The following is a 12,323-nucleotide window of genomic DNA, read 5'->3' on the forward strand; positions in this document are numbered from 1 at the left end:
AGCAAAGACATTAAAAGGCAGTACCTAGTACTGGTAGTCCCTAACCCAGTAGAAATTCAATGACACAAAACTTTTAATAGCCAGGAGAGGGGCAAGATAGGGGTAGGGGATTAAGAGGTACACACTACTATGTATAAAATAAATAAGCAACAAGGATGTGTTGTACAGCACAGGGAATATAGCCAATATTTTATAATACCTTTTTAAAATAAATTTGTTTTATTTATTTATTTTTGGCTGCGTTGGGTGTTCGTTGCTGCACGCGGGCTTTCTCCAGTTGCAGTGAGCGGGGGCTACTCTTCGTTGCGGTGCGCCGGCTTCTCATTGAGGTGGCTTCTCTTGTTGCAGAGCAGGGCTCTAGGCACGTGGGCTTCAGTAGTTGTGGCACATGGGCTTAGTTGCTCCGCGGCATGTGGGATCTTCCCGGACCAGAGCTAGAACCCGTGTCCCCTGTATTGGCAGGTGGATTCTTAACCACTGAGCCACCAGGGAAGCCCTATAAATACGTTTAAATGGAATATACTCTATAAAAATATTGAATCATTACGTTGTATACCTGAAACTAATATAGTATTGTTCAATACTATAAAAAAATAAATTAAAAATAATAAATTAAAAAAAAATTTAATAACTAAGATTCTTGCTACCTGCTGTCTCTGATTGGCTGTATTGTATATAAAAGTGCAAGGAGAGACGTAAGCCAGAGGTAATTTAAGGTTTGAGACAATGGTGATACTGCTGGCAGAATTGAAATTGCCTTCACAGTAGGTTTGGTGTGTTGGGGGAGGGGTGTTGTGGAGAGGCAGAAGCATCATGAGTTATAATTTTAATCTGTTCAGTTTCAGAGGATATTGTTGTACATATTAACCAAGTGCTAATGTCCTGTAGTCAATTTACTTCTTCAATTAATTACACAGTGGGTAACAGCTTCAACTCTCTAGTAAGACTGCCTGGGTTTGACATCCAGGCTCCATCATTTGATAAGTGTGACGGCGGGTAAGTTACTTGGTCTCTTGAACCTCAGTTTCCTTATCTGTAAAGTGAGGGTAATAATAATAATAACAGTAAGAGTAGTATCTTCCTCCTATACCCAATGTGAAGACTAAAAGAGAAAGTAAATGCAAATACCTTGGACTAGGTCCTTATAAGGTAAGTACTCAAAATGTCTTCTTGTTTTTATGATTTATACACTACCTACTTCCTATACAATAGGTTGTCATATTAAAACACATATAAATAAGACTTTAAATAGAACAAAATCTAAGTTAGCAAAGAAATAGAGAAATTGTTGCAATTCATTACTAACTTTAGCTAAGGCGATGCATGTAGCTCCCAAAACAAGACAATCACACTACTTGTACAATTCTTCTTTTAAGGAAACATGCATTCTGCTATGTCTGGATAAATACAGAATGCAACCCTTCCACCCCAATCCAAGTTGAATTAATTAATCAGTTAGGTGTGGTTATTTAGCATTATCCATTTAATAATTTGCCAGTGTCTCACAAATACAATTTTAGTTTCAGCATAATGAATACTAAATTTTTAACAATAATCAAAAAACATTTTCAGCAATTTCTTTAGGCCATTACTAGTTCAAGATAATAAATTATTTCTTCAGATTAGAATAATGCTTGCACCATCTCTCTAATGTATTTTTGATGGAATCTGGACGCGCATGACTGATCCGTGAGCAAAATGGAAAAACTGCTCATTAGCAAGGCTTTGAGATAATCAAGACTGACACAGGCTGCAACTACATCTCTTAGACTAAGGTGAACATCTTGTACCTGACATTTTTTTGCCCTCTTTAGTGGACTATTTTTGTTAGGTTGACTTCTAGTATGAGTGGGCAGAAACATCCAAAAGATCCTCACAGAAGCAAATTCCTTATTACACATGTATACACATCCTCTTGGTTCTGTTTCTCTGTAGCACCCTGACTAATACATATTCATATACATTTTGTTTCTCCATTCATCCATTGATGGACATTTGGGTTGTTTCCACCTTTTGGTTATTTAGAATAATCCTGCTATGAACATGCGTGTACAAAGGATATTCAGTTTTTATTTCTCGTAATTTAATTTTGGTCTAATTGTTATGGGCAGAATAGTTGATGCCACTAAGCTAAAGTACCTACACGAAGGTGAAGTTTTATACTTTCTACCTCTCTACTAGTCCCTTCTCTGGTTCCCCTTCTCTTCCCTAATCCCTAAATTTAGATGCTTCCCAAAGTCCTTGACCCTCGTTTCCCACCAACTTATTTCCCAGGGCAATCTCATCCCATCTCATATAGTTGTCTCTCAGATTCAGCTTGTTTTGCCCACTTTTCTGCATTCCAGTCACAGATTTCTAGCTATCTTCTGGTCATATCACAAAGATTCCTCACTAGTAACATTTCAAAAACAAACTTTATCATTTTCTTGGTAAATATGCCCTTTTTAAAAATTTTATTTATTTTATCTTTGGCTGCGTTGGTTCTTCGTTGCTGTGCGCGGGCTTTCTCTAGTTGCGGCAAGCGGGGGCTACTCTTGGTTGTGGTGCATGGGCTTCTCATTGCAGTGGCTTCTCTTGTTGCAGAGCACGGGCTCTAGACACTCGGGCTTCAGTAGTTGTGGCTCACGGGCTTAGTTGCTCTGCGGCATGTGGGATCTTCCCGGACCAGGGGTCGAACCCGTGTCCCCTGCATTGGCTGGTGGATTCTTAACCACTGCACCACCAGGGAAGCCCACAATATTCCCTTTCTTTTAATGGCACTGGAGTTCTCCCAGTCCTCCAGTTCAGAATCTTGGTATCTTCCATGACTTCTTTATAGTTAACTGGTTGCCAACACCTACAGATTCACCTATATTCCACCACCCCCACCTTCCCTTTTTTCTATTCTCTAGATCTCTATTCAGGCCCTTACTACCTGGTCCTTACCTTCAGACTCTTGCCCTCCCAATCAGTTTTGCCTACCATTGCCACAATAATATTCTCAAAGTGCACTTTTTTCATATTATTTCCCTGTTCAAAACGCTTTCAGTGTTCCTTCATTATCTTAAAAATATAGTCCATATTCCTTTGTGGCATTCAAGTCAAATCATTGATTGACTTGGTCTCAAGTTACCATTTTACCCTTATTGTTCAATTGTTTACTTTATATTCTGATAGAAATAAACAATGAGCCCTGCACTTCTTTAGGTTAATTTTGCTCATATAGTTTCTGTTTTTGAAAAATTTTATTATGAAGAATTTCTAACATACACAAAAGTGAATAAAATAGTATAATGAATCTCTCATGTACTCGTCACAAGGCCCCAGCTATCATCAACCACTGGCCAACACTGCTCTATCCAGACCCCATCCACTTTCCCAGACAGCACGTCATATCACCCACAAATATCTCAGTATGACTTTCTAAAAGTTAGGGACTCGTTTTGACATAACCACAACACCATTAGAACACTAAAAACATTAACATTAATTGATTAGCATATTGCATTAAAAATCTGTTTTAAAAACACAATTTTGACATTTATGAGACAATTGAAAATTTTAACAATTTCAAATTTTGAATTGTCTCGTAAATATCAAAAAAAGGGGATTTTTTTTACAGTTTTTAATGCAATATATTTCAAATGGAATGCATTTCTCCATTTCATCCTGCTGTCTTGCATTTCTAAATTCTACCCATCAGTCAAGGCTCGGTCACTTGCCACCTCCTCCACAAAGGCTGCCTTGATCTCATAAGCTGAAAGTTAAATCTGCTTTTCCTCTTGTCCACTTACTCTATCTGTTAGCCCCTAAGGACACAGCAGTATGTCATTTACATAAATATCTTCCCTGCGAGACCACAAGCTCCTTGAGGTATGAGTTAGCCCTGTCCTGACCAGTACAGGTAAGAATTATGTCTTGCACCACTAGTGCTGCCTAAAAGTGATGTTCCGCATGCACCCAACAATATCACCCTCATCTAGGAATTTGTTGGAAATGCAACTTCTCAGACTGATCTCCATTCCCACTGAATTAAAAACCCTGGGTGTGGGTCCCAGTAATTAGTGCTTTAGCAAGTCATCCAGGTAATTCTAATGCACACTGAAGTTTGAGAATACACATAGTAGGAATTCTATTTTTTTTTTTTTTTTTTTTTTTGTGGTACGCGGGCCTCTCACCGCTGCAGCCTCTCCCATTGCAGAGCACAGGCTCTGGACACACAGGCTCAGCGGCCATGGCTCACGGGCCCAGCCGCTCCGCGGCATGTGAGATCTTCCCAGACTGGGGCACGAACCCGTGTCCCCTGCATCGGCAGGCAGACTCTCAACCACTGCACCACCAGGGAAGCCCACAGTAGGAATTCTTTAGACCATCTACAAAATATGAACCCAGCTATAAAGTATCTTAACTCTACTGTTAAGAAAATGAATAGTATTGTCCAAGGGTAACTCCACTGGGTCCTTTGGTGATCCAGGAAAAAGTTTATAAATGTATAGTTCATGATCATTTCTAGGGAAGAATGCATAATGAGACTCATGGAGGGGGTACCTGGAACAGATGTAGCTGGGTCACTTATAATAGTGTCATTATGGAATGCCAGTATTCCTGGGATGCTAGCCAGAGTGGAGGTAATTATTTTCTGAAAGTCACTAGGGTATAAACTTGGTCTGAAATAAATCCATTTTACATTGCAAGGTGACACTGGAGAGATCTTAAATACAATTTATTTTGCAGGAGGTAGATAAGCTTGTGGTAAAAGGATAACGACCATGCACAGAGACATTAAAGGTCAACACCTCCAAAAGAAATTTTTGTTTATTGCCTCTGCTCCAGTGACACAAGCTAAAATCAAATATCTCTGAATGATGTTGAATTGCAGTGAGTGCTATAACTCATAGATGAATGGTTCATGTTATAAGAATATATCTTATGGTTATATAATATTTGGCATGGCAAAGCATATTGAAGAAATTCTAGCCTCTGTCCTACAGGTTGCAATCTAAGTAAAACAGGCAAGATTTACTGAAAATCAAAACCTCAGGAAAATCTAAATGAATCAGAATAAGAATGTTCTGGGAAGAACTGGAATCATTCAACTACTGGAATTAACTAAAAATAAGGCAACAAGTACAGGGTTTTGAGACTGGCTATCGGGTTAAAAGATTTTTTTTTAATTGAAATATAGTTAATTTAAAATGTTGTGTTAGTTTCAAGTGTACAGCACAGTGCTATGTTCTTTTTCAGATTCTTTTCCATTATAGGTTATTATAAGCTATTGAGTATAGTTCCCTGTGCTATACAGTAGGTCCTTGTTGTTTACCTATTTTATATATAGTAGTGTGTATATGTTAATCTCAAGATCGTAATTTATCTCTGCCCCCCAAACAAAAGATTTTTTTTAATCTAGTTGTTAAGAGGAAAAAAGGCATTAAGACAAACAACTTGTGCTGAGGAGACTGGAGGACTGAAGATATTTCTGAAGAGACTGAGGAAATGAGGGGATCCTGGGCATAAGCACCACGGACAGTGAGTGGATGGGATCCCAGTGAACCTTATGTTCTACTTAACTTGTCTGAGTCAGGGATGCCGTTGAGAATCTTGTGAAAGCTATGGCCTTCTTCAAAGAAATGTGCACATGCACTAATATTTTGCATATGATTTCAAGAAGTTCAACGACCTCTAAATAAATCAAATTCAGGTAAGGGACTCCTAGCCTACTGACCAGATTTGGCTAATATTAGACCCCAAAGCACACGCTCCTAAAGATTTCTTTTGTTCAGACATGCTGTTACTGGCACATGTCAGATGACTAGCAGAGTTCTAGTCATCGTACAAAACATGAACAGAACATGTTAAATGCAGAGTTCTACCACAGCAGGAAGAAAAGGTATTGATCCTAAAGGGGATGGTGGTTGGCTGTACAATTTTCTGAAGCCCCTCATTATGTGGAGCACACCTGGCTTGATTCCGAGATACAACGATGAACAGTACGGATTTGGGTCTGCTCCCTTCGAGTTGTCTTTGCTCTCAGGCTATAGGAGAAGGTTGACGTTTGTGACCGATTCAAAGAGTGAGCTCAATAAGTATTTAGTGTGAGGGTGGGACAGAGGCAAGGAGAGAGAGAGAGGAAGAAGGAGAGAGGGAGGAAGAGGCAGGGGTGTCACAGTGCAAAGGAGAAGCAACAGAGGAATTGAGTGGAAGACTGGAATTTTATCACTTTGCCCTACTTCTACTCTACTCTGATCAAGAATCTCACAATTGGAAGTCAACTCCATTTATACACATTATTTGGGAAAATAAGAAAAACTAATGTTAATTATAGGTAAGATTTTTGGGGTGTCTACCATGGGCCTTAGATAAAAAAAGAAAGAAAATGAGATTATAAAAGGATGAATGCCAGAACACACTAAGCCTACATCCTTAGTGTGTAGTATAGGCCCCAAATAAGGTAATTGAGAGAAAATGCCTTAGGGTAGAAGTGAGAAAGTTCTATAAAGAAGGGTAAACTACACATAGGATGCAGGATGTACAGGAAGAGTATGGTGTCTTGTATCAAGGGAGAGGTGAATTAAGATGGAGCTTCTAAAATTTAATGCGCATAAGAACCACATAGGAAGCTTACCAAAATGCACATATCTGGACCATGTTCCCAAAGAGTCTGATTAGCTGATCTGGACTGCGCCTGGTAATCTTCATGCAGGTGGTCCATAGACCACACTTTGAGAAAGACAACCTGAAAAGGAGGAAGAGGAAACTATCCATTTTTGGATCTTGATCTACAGAGCTTAGAAATGGCTTTGCTCCATCACTTGGTGAATCGATCTGGGAGAAACCTTGAACTCTACCAACCTTTACTTCGAAATGACCCAGCTTGTCAGGCAGGCTCTGTTATTGGTGGGAAAAATCCACTCGAAGATTATTAGTACCAAAAAGAACCAACCTCCTGAATCTCCCTCCTGCTGTGACCCACATAGGAAAAGTTCTGGGGAGCATCTCCACCCCAAGCAACGGGTGGCAGATGGCAAACTGAGGAGGACCAAGGAAATGCTTTAAAACAGGGTTCCCACAGGAACAAAATCATAAACACGTATCAGTACTCTAGAGCTGGAAGTGAATAGTTTACAGGTACAATGGGTCAAGTAAGCACTGTTCTCCTTTTCATCATGTGTTCCATTTAAAAATTTTTTAGGAATTGCTTTTAAAATTGAATTTAATTTTATAATTATGTAAACTATTTACATGGCTTCTAATTCAAATCTAAAAAATAAGTGTATTGGAAGAAATTTAGTTTTTCCCATTCCCTATACTCTATTCCCTTCTCTCCTTTATAGATAACCTTAAAACATTTAAAATTGTTTATTCTTCTATTATCTTTAAACATAAGCAGATGCTTACAGATATTACTCTTTTCTTAGATAAACATTTTACATAATTTTCTCTACCTTAAAGGAGCTTTCCTGATTGGACACCTTATAACATCGTCTCTGTGGAAAAATGCATTCGAGTTTAGATTAACTGCCTCTGTATAAGTTAGCAGTCATATCAAGTTTTGTGACTTAATAAATCCATTCATTCAAGAAACATTTACTAAATAACTATAACAGGCCTAGGGTTAGTTCCAGATCTTGTGGGATCTAAAGCTTCTCTAATATTGGGTCCTCTCTTTAAGAAAAAGACTATAAAATTAGTATTACAACTTGCAGCAGCTCTCAGCAACAACCTGCCCTGCCAGGGGCCCACGCAAGATTCTCCAGCATCATGGGAAATCAGCCCCTGCATGGGCTTGTGCTAGGGACTGTACTGGTGATTCGTATACACAGCAAACATGATCCCTTATTTTGTGGAGCTTGTACTGTGGTGCAGGAGCGAGAGATTAAACACATAAGCTCAAGACAAATATACAATTACAAATTGTAATTAAATTCCTGTTATGCGCTAAATTGCATCCCCCCAAATTCATATGTCGAAGTCTTAACCCACAGTACTACCGAATGTGACTATTTGGAGTTAGGGTATATAAAGAAGTAATTAAGTTAAAATGAAGTCATTAGGGTGGGCCTTAATGCAGTACGACTGTTGTCCTTATAAAAAGAGATTAGGACACATTTGTACAGAAGGAAGACCGTGTGAGGACACAGGGAGAAGATGCCACCTGCTAGCCAAGGACGGAGGCCTCTGAAGAAATCAACCCTGCCAACACCTTGATCTCAGACTTGTAGGCTCTAATTTCTGTTATCTAAACCAACCAGTCTGGACTTCCCTGGTGGCGCAGTGGTTAAGAATCTGCCTGCCAATACAAGGGACTCGGGTTCGACCCCCTGTCCGGGAAGATCCTGCATGCCGCAGAGCAACTAAGCCCGTGAGCCACAACTACTGAGCCTGCATGCCACAACTACTGAAGCCCACGTGCCTAGAGCCTGTGCTCCGCAACAAGAGAAGCCACCGCAATGAGAAGCCTGTGCACCACAACGAAGAGTAGCCCCCGCTCACCACAACTAGAGAAAGCCTGCGTGCAGCAACGAAGACCCAACACAGCCAAAAATAAATAAATTAATTAAAAACGAAAACAAAACACCCAGTCTGGTACTGCATATATTAGCCCTGGAAGACTAATACAATCCCTAAAAGAAAAGAGTGTTGGAGAGAAAGCACTATTACAGGAATGGTGAGGAAGCTGATCAGAGAAGGCAACTCTGAGAAAGTTCTTATAAGCTAAGATGTGAAAAGACGAAAAATGATGAACTATGGGGAAGAAACCGATTTTGCAGATCCTGTTAAAAGGCAAAAGAAATCAAGGTGCTTTGCTTTGGTTAATTATCCCACAGTCTACAGAACCAGATGGTCCCCAGGCGACAGTCTTCTAAAATTATCCACCTAAGATGAAAAGCTAATGTGCAGCCAACTTCCATACAGTCCACAGACTCTGAAGGACTGAATGAGCAGGAAGTTGAATTTTTAATTATAAGACACAATGTATTGATATCATTCACACCTTGATTTAAGGATATTTCTGAAGAAAATGTATATGATGAAATATGTAGCTCAAACACTTCTTAGAAAAAGAATAAAACAATGTCCTTCCTTCTGGTTCATTAAAGAGATTATGGAAATTATAGAACCTGAATATGCAAAAACAAAAAAGCCAGGAGCACAGACTCTGATTAGTCAAGGCTAATGCCTCACAGAGTAGTGATATACTTGAAAAAATTGATTTCCTTGGCAAGGAAGTGTATGTCTTCATTTTAACTCAATGAATAATAAGAATTACAGAATCACAGGATAGATATGGGAGTCCCTTATTTCTTGGTGGGATGCCACATAAACTACTTCTGACATATGCTTATTCAATTTGTCTTGTGAAAGACTGAATATACAAACGGACAATGGCTGGACCAAATATGACAACAGAACTTTGACCACAGCCTCTGAAGCAAAATGCCAAGAATGGTCAGGACTTGGTCAGTGACTGTTAGCTTCCCTATTTTTTGCCCCTGGCTTCAACTCAGGACCAACCAGAGAAGACAAAATATGTTTCCCAAACCAATCACCTAAGATGCTCTGTTTCTTGTAAACTCCTCTCTAGCTTGCCCATGCCAACAACCTCTTATCAGAACATACCTGAGGCCTTCCTTCTTTTCACTATAAAGTGTTTCCACTCCTCTGCCCATTTTTGAGTTTGTGTCAGATGCATGAGATGGTGGCTGACTCTTGCTATAGTGAGCAGAATAGTAAATAACCTCTGTTTGCTCTCATTTGGGTGGCTTTAATTTATTTCTATACATGACTGTTCCCAGAGAAGAAAATGTGTGCTGGGTCCCAGGGCCATCAGTAGAGGATGGGAATCAGAGCCCCCTTCAAGCCCTGAGGTGCCCACCTTCATGCCGCTTGATATTTCCTTCAGGGAAGATATCAGTGACTGGGAAGGTAAGAATAGCCACTGAATCCCCACTGTGTCCCTGCTGTCAAATGATGGGATAAGCCAGCCAACAATTCAAAGTGGTGAATGTATCTGTGAAGTTCTTAGTGATCAAGCAGCTGGCCAGATGTGCTTCAGTGTCAACCAGTCATGATCCAGGTAAACTGGAGTTCTGGGTGGTTGAAAGCATTTGAAACAAGCTGGTTATAGCATCAGCTTTTATTCATTTTGCAGCTGTTTAAAAATCTCACCAATGTTGGCCTTGAGCAACCCAGCCAAGGCTTAGACTAAGAAGAAACATTGCTCTGGAAACAAAATTTCATCTCCAAACAGGGCTCCTGCACTAAAGAAATGACCTGGGGCAGGTTACGTGTTCATTTCCTCATCCCCAAAATGAGGATTACTAGACCTCTGTGAAGTTAAACTTGGATAATAAGATGGAGTATTTTTAAAGGTAAATAATTGGCAGAGCATAAACGCAAGACATTCTAAAGCACAAATGAGTTTTCAGCACAATTGATTTTATCCCAGCGTTTACATCACTCGGATTCAGATTAGCACACTACTGGCAGAAGGAGGGTGAGTGTAATTCATGGGCTGCCTGAGGGAAGAGCAAAATGTGGGGAGAGCCAGGGCTGGCTGACTACTCCCTGGTTCTCCTCCCACTGCAATAAGAATAATAAAGGAGACTGGTAAGGTTCTCACTGTGGACAGAGATTAATATTCACTTCCTGGAAGCCTTGTAAAGTCACTTTCTGAAAAATGACCTGGTGCCATTTGCCATCCCACTTAGTGACTATCAGACCCGAGTTCTCATCCACAGAAACCAGGCTGTATTTTAAGCTCCTTCCAGGTGAGCAGCCCAGGAAACTCAGTGAGCAAAGTTGCCATCATTACGTCCTGTTTTATGAGGAGTGCATTTCAACTGCCACCATTGCTTCACCTCTTCTGGAAATTAGGGTGGTTTATTCCTTAATTCTAGAGATAGATTCTCTGAAGCCTTGATAACAAGATAAATCACTTAGTGCAAAAATCGAATTTGACAGGAAATCCAGTTACACCCAATAGCTGACATATTAAATGTCACTGAAGTTTCTTTCAGGTTGACTTTTGGCATAGAGAGGGGCTTAAGATCAAAAGGAGAACAGGTTATATATGAATGCTTTATTCCAGTGATTCTTAACCCTGACTGCACATTGCAATCATTTGGAAAATATTTTTAAAATGCCAATGCCTAGGTCCCATCACCAGAAATTTAATTTATCTGGGGTAGGACAAAGACGTGAGATGTTTGGAAGCACCCCAAATTGACCCCTTGATTAATGGTCAATCAAGACATTTCCTCTAGGAGAAGCCACAGAGCCTGGGGAGGTACCTGTAGACACTGGATCCCCGTAGCAAGATGCCGTTAAATGATGGGGCAGGGCTCCAAGAGAAGCTCAAAGTGATACATACAGCCTGTGAAGAAGATGCCTAAGTGGCTGGGAGTAGCAAAGACAACACTATGAATGGTAAAATAAGTCAGGTTACCTACCTCCACCTTCCGCCACCTGGTGGGGCTTGATAGCTTTCACAGGCATCCTCGCAGAGAAAACTTTGCTCTCTGAAATCCAGCATCTCATTTCTGACTTGGATTCATAGTTCCTTTTGAGCTGCCCTTCTGTTTATTCCAAATCTACGTGTTTGTTTTGGTGCTTCCCAGGTACTCGTAATGCACGCTCTGTTTTCAGCAAACCATTTTCCTGATTGGTCAAAAGCCCTTTGAAATCTGTCACGTGAGCAACTCTCCCGTGCTCTCAAGTGTATTTTCTAGTCAATAAAAATATGCCTCATTCCTAACGGTTCCACTACCCAGGAGATCTACTACCCAGTGATCTCTAGCTCTGCTTTCTGGCATCATGGTCAAAAAGCAACACATTTACTTCCAGATTTCATATATTCCATGTATTTCCTTCTCTGTTCCATATCCATCATATTATTCTCTTTGCTAAAGAAATCTCAAAATATTTTTTATTTAAAAGTCTGCAATCAGAAAACAATCTGTCGTATCATATAAATTTTTCATGCCCAGATATTTACTCATCCATTTTCCTGAAAGACCCAATAAAATAGTCAAAGAGCCACAGTCTATTTTAAATTAAAATGCATGGCTTTAAGGGCTATTTGACATGCAGTAATTATTTGCATAGTCTTCTAGCCAAGCATAGAAATTGCTAATGTCTCTGCCCTTGAAGGAAATGAGCTGTGCAAAAAATTTCAAGCAAACATGATCCAACTGTTCACACAAAAGAGAGATTGCATAAGAAATGCATTGTGTCTCTACCCAAATTTCTCCTCTACTTGTCACAGATCAGCATGTACTTCACCTCTCTGGCACCAGTTAAAATCATAAACAGATGAGCTTTTCCGTAGAGGAGGGCAGACATGC

The 12,323-nt window shown here is 39.9% G+C and overlaps 1 protein-coding gene across 1 annotated transcript in view; it reads right to left on the reverse strand.

Annotated features, from left to right (window-relative positions):
* Window positions 1-6,617: 6,617 nt before the first annotated feature.
* ABCB11 (ATP binding cassette subfamily B member 11) overlaps window positions 6,618-12,323 on the reverse strand; it is a 106,580-nt gene continuing 100,874 nt past the window's right edge. Inside the window, exon 26 of the transcript XR_013828666.1 lies at window positions 6,618-6,712. The gene's annotated coding sequence lies outside the window, so the exon portion shown is untranslated. The remainder of the gene's footprint in view (window positions 6,713-12,323) is intronic.

The sequence above is a fragment of the Stenella coeruleoalba genome (assembly GCF_951394435.1).
Source record: "Stenella coeruleoalba genome assembly, chromosome: 6".
NCBI lineage: Eukaryota > Metazoa > Chordata > Mammalia > Artiodactyla > Delphinidae > Stenella > Stenella coeruleoalba.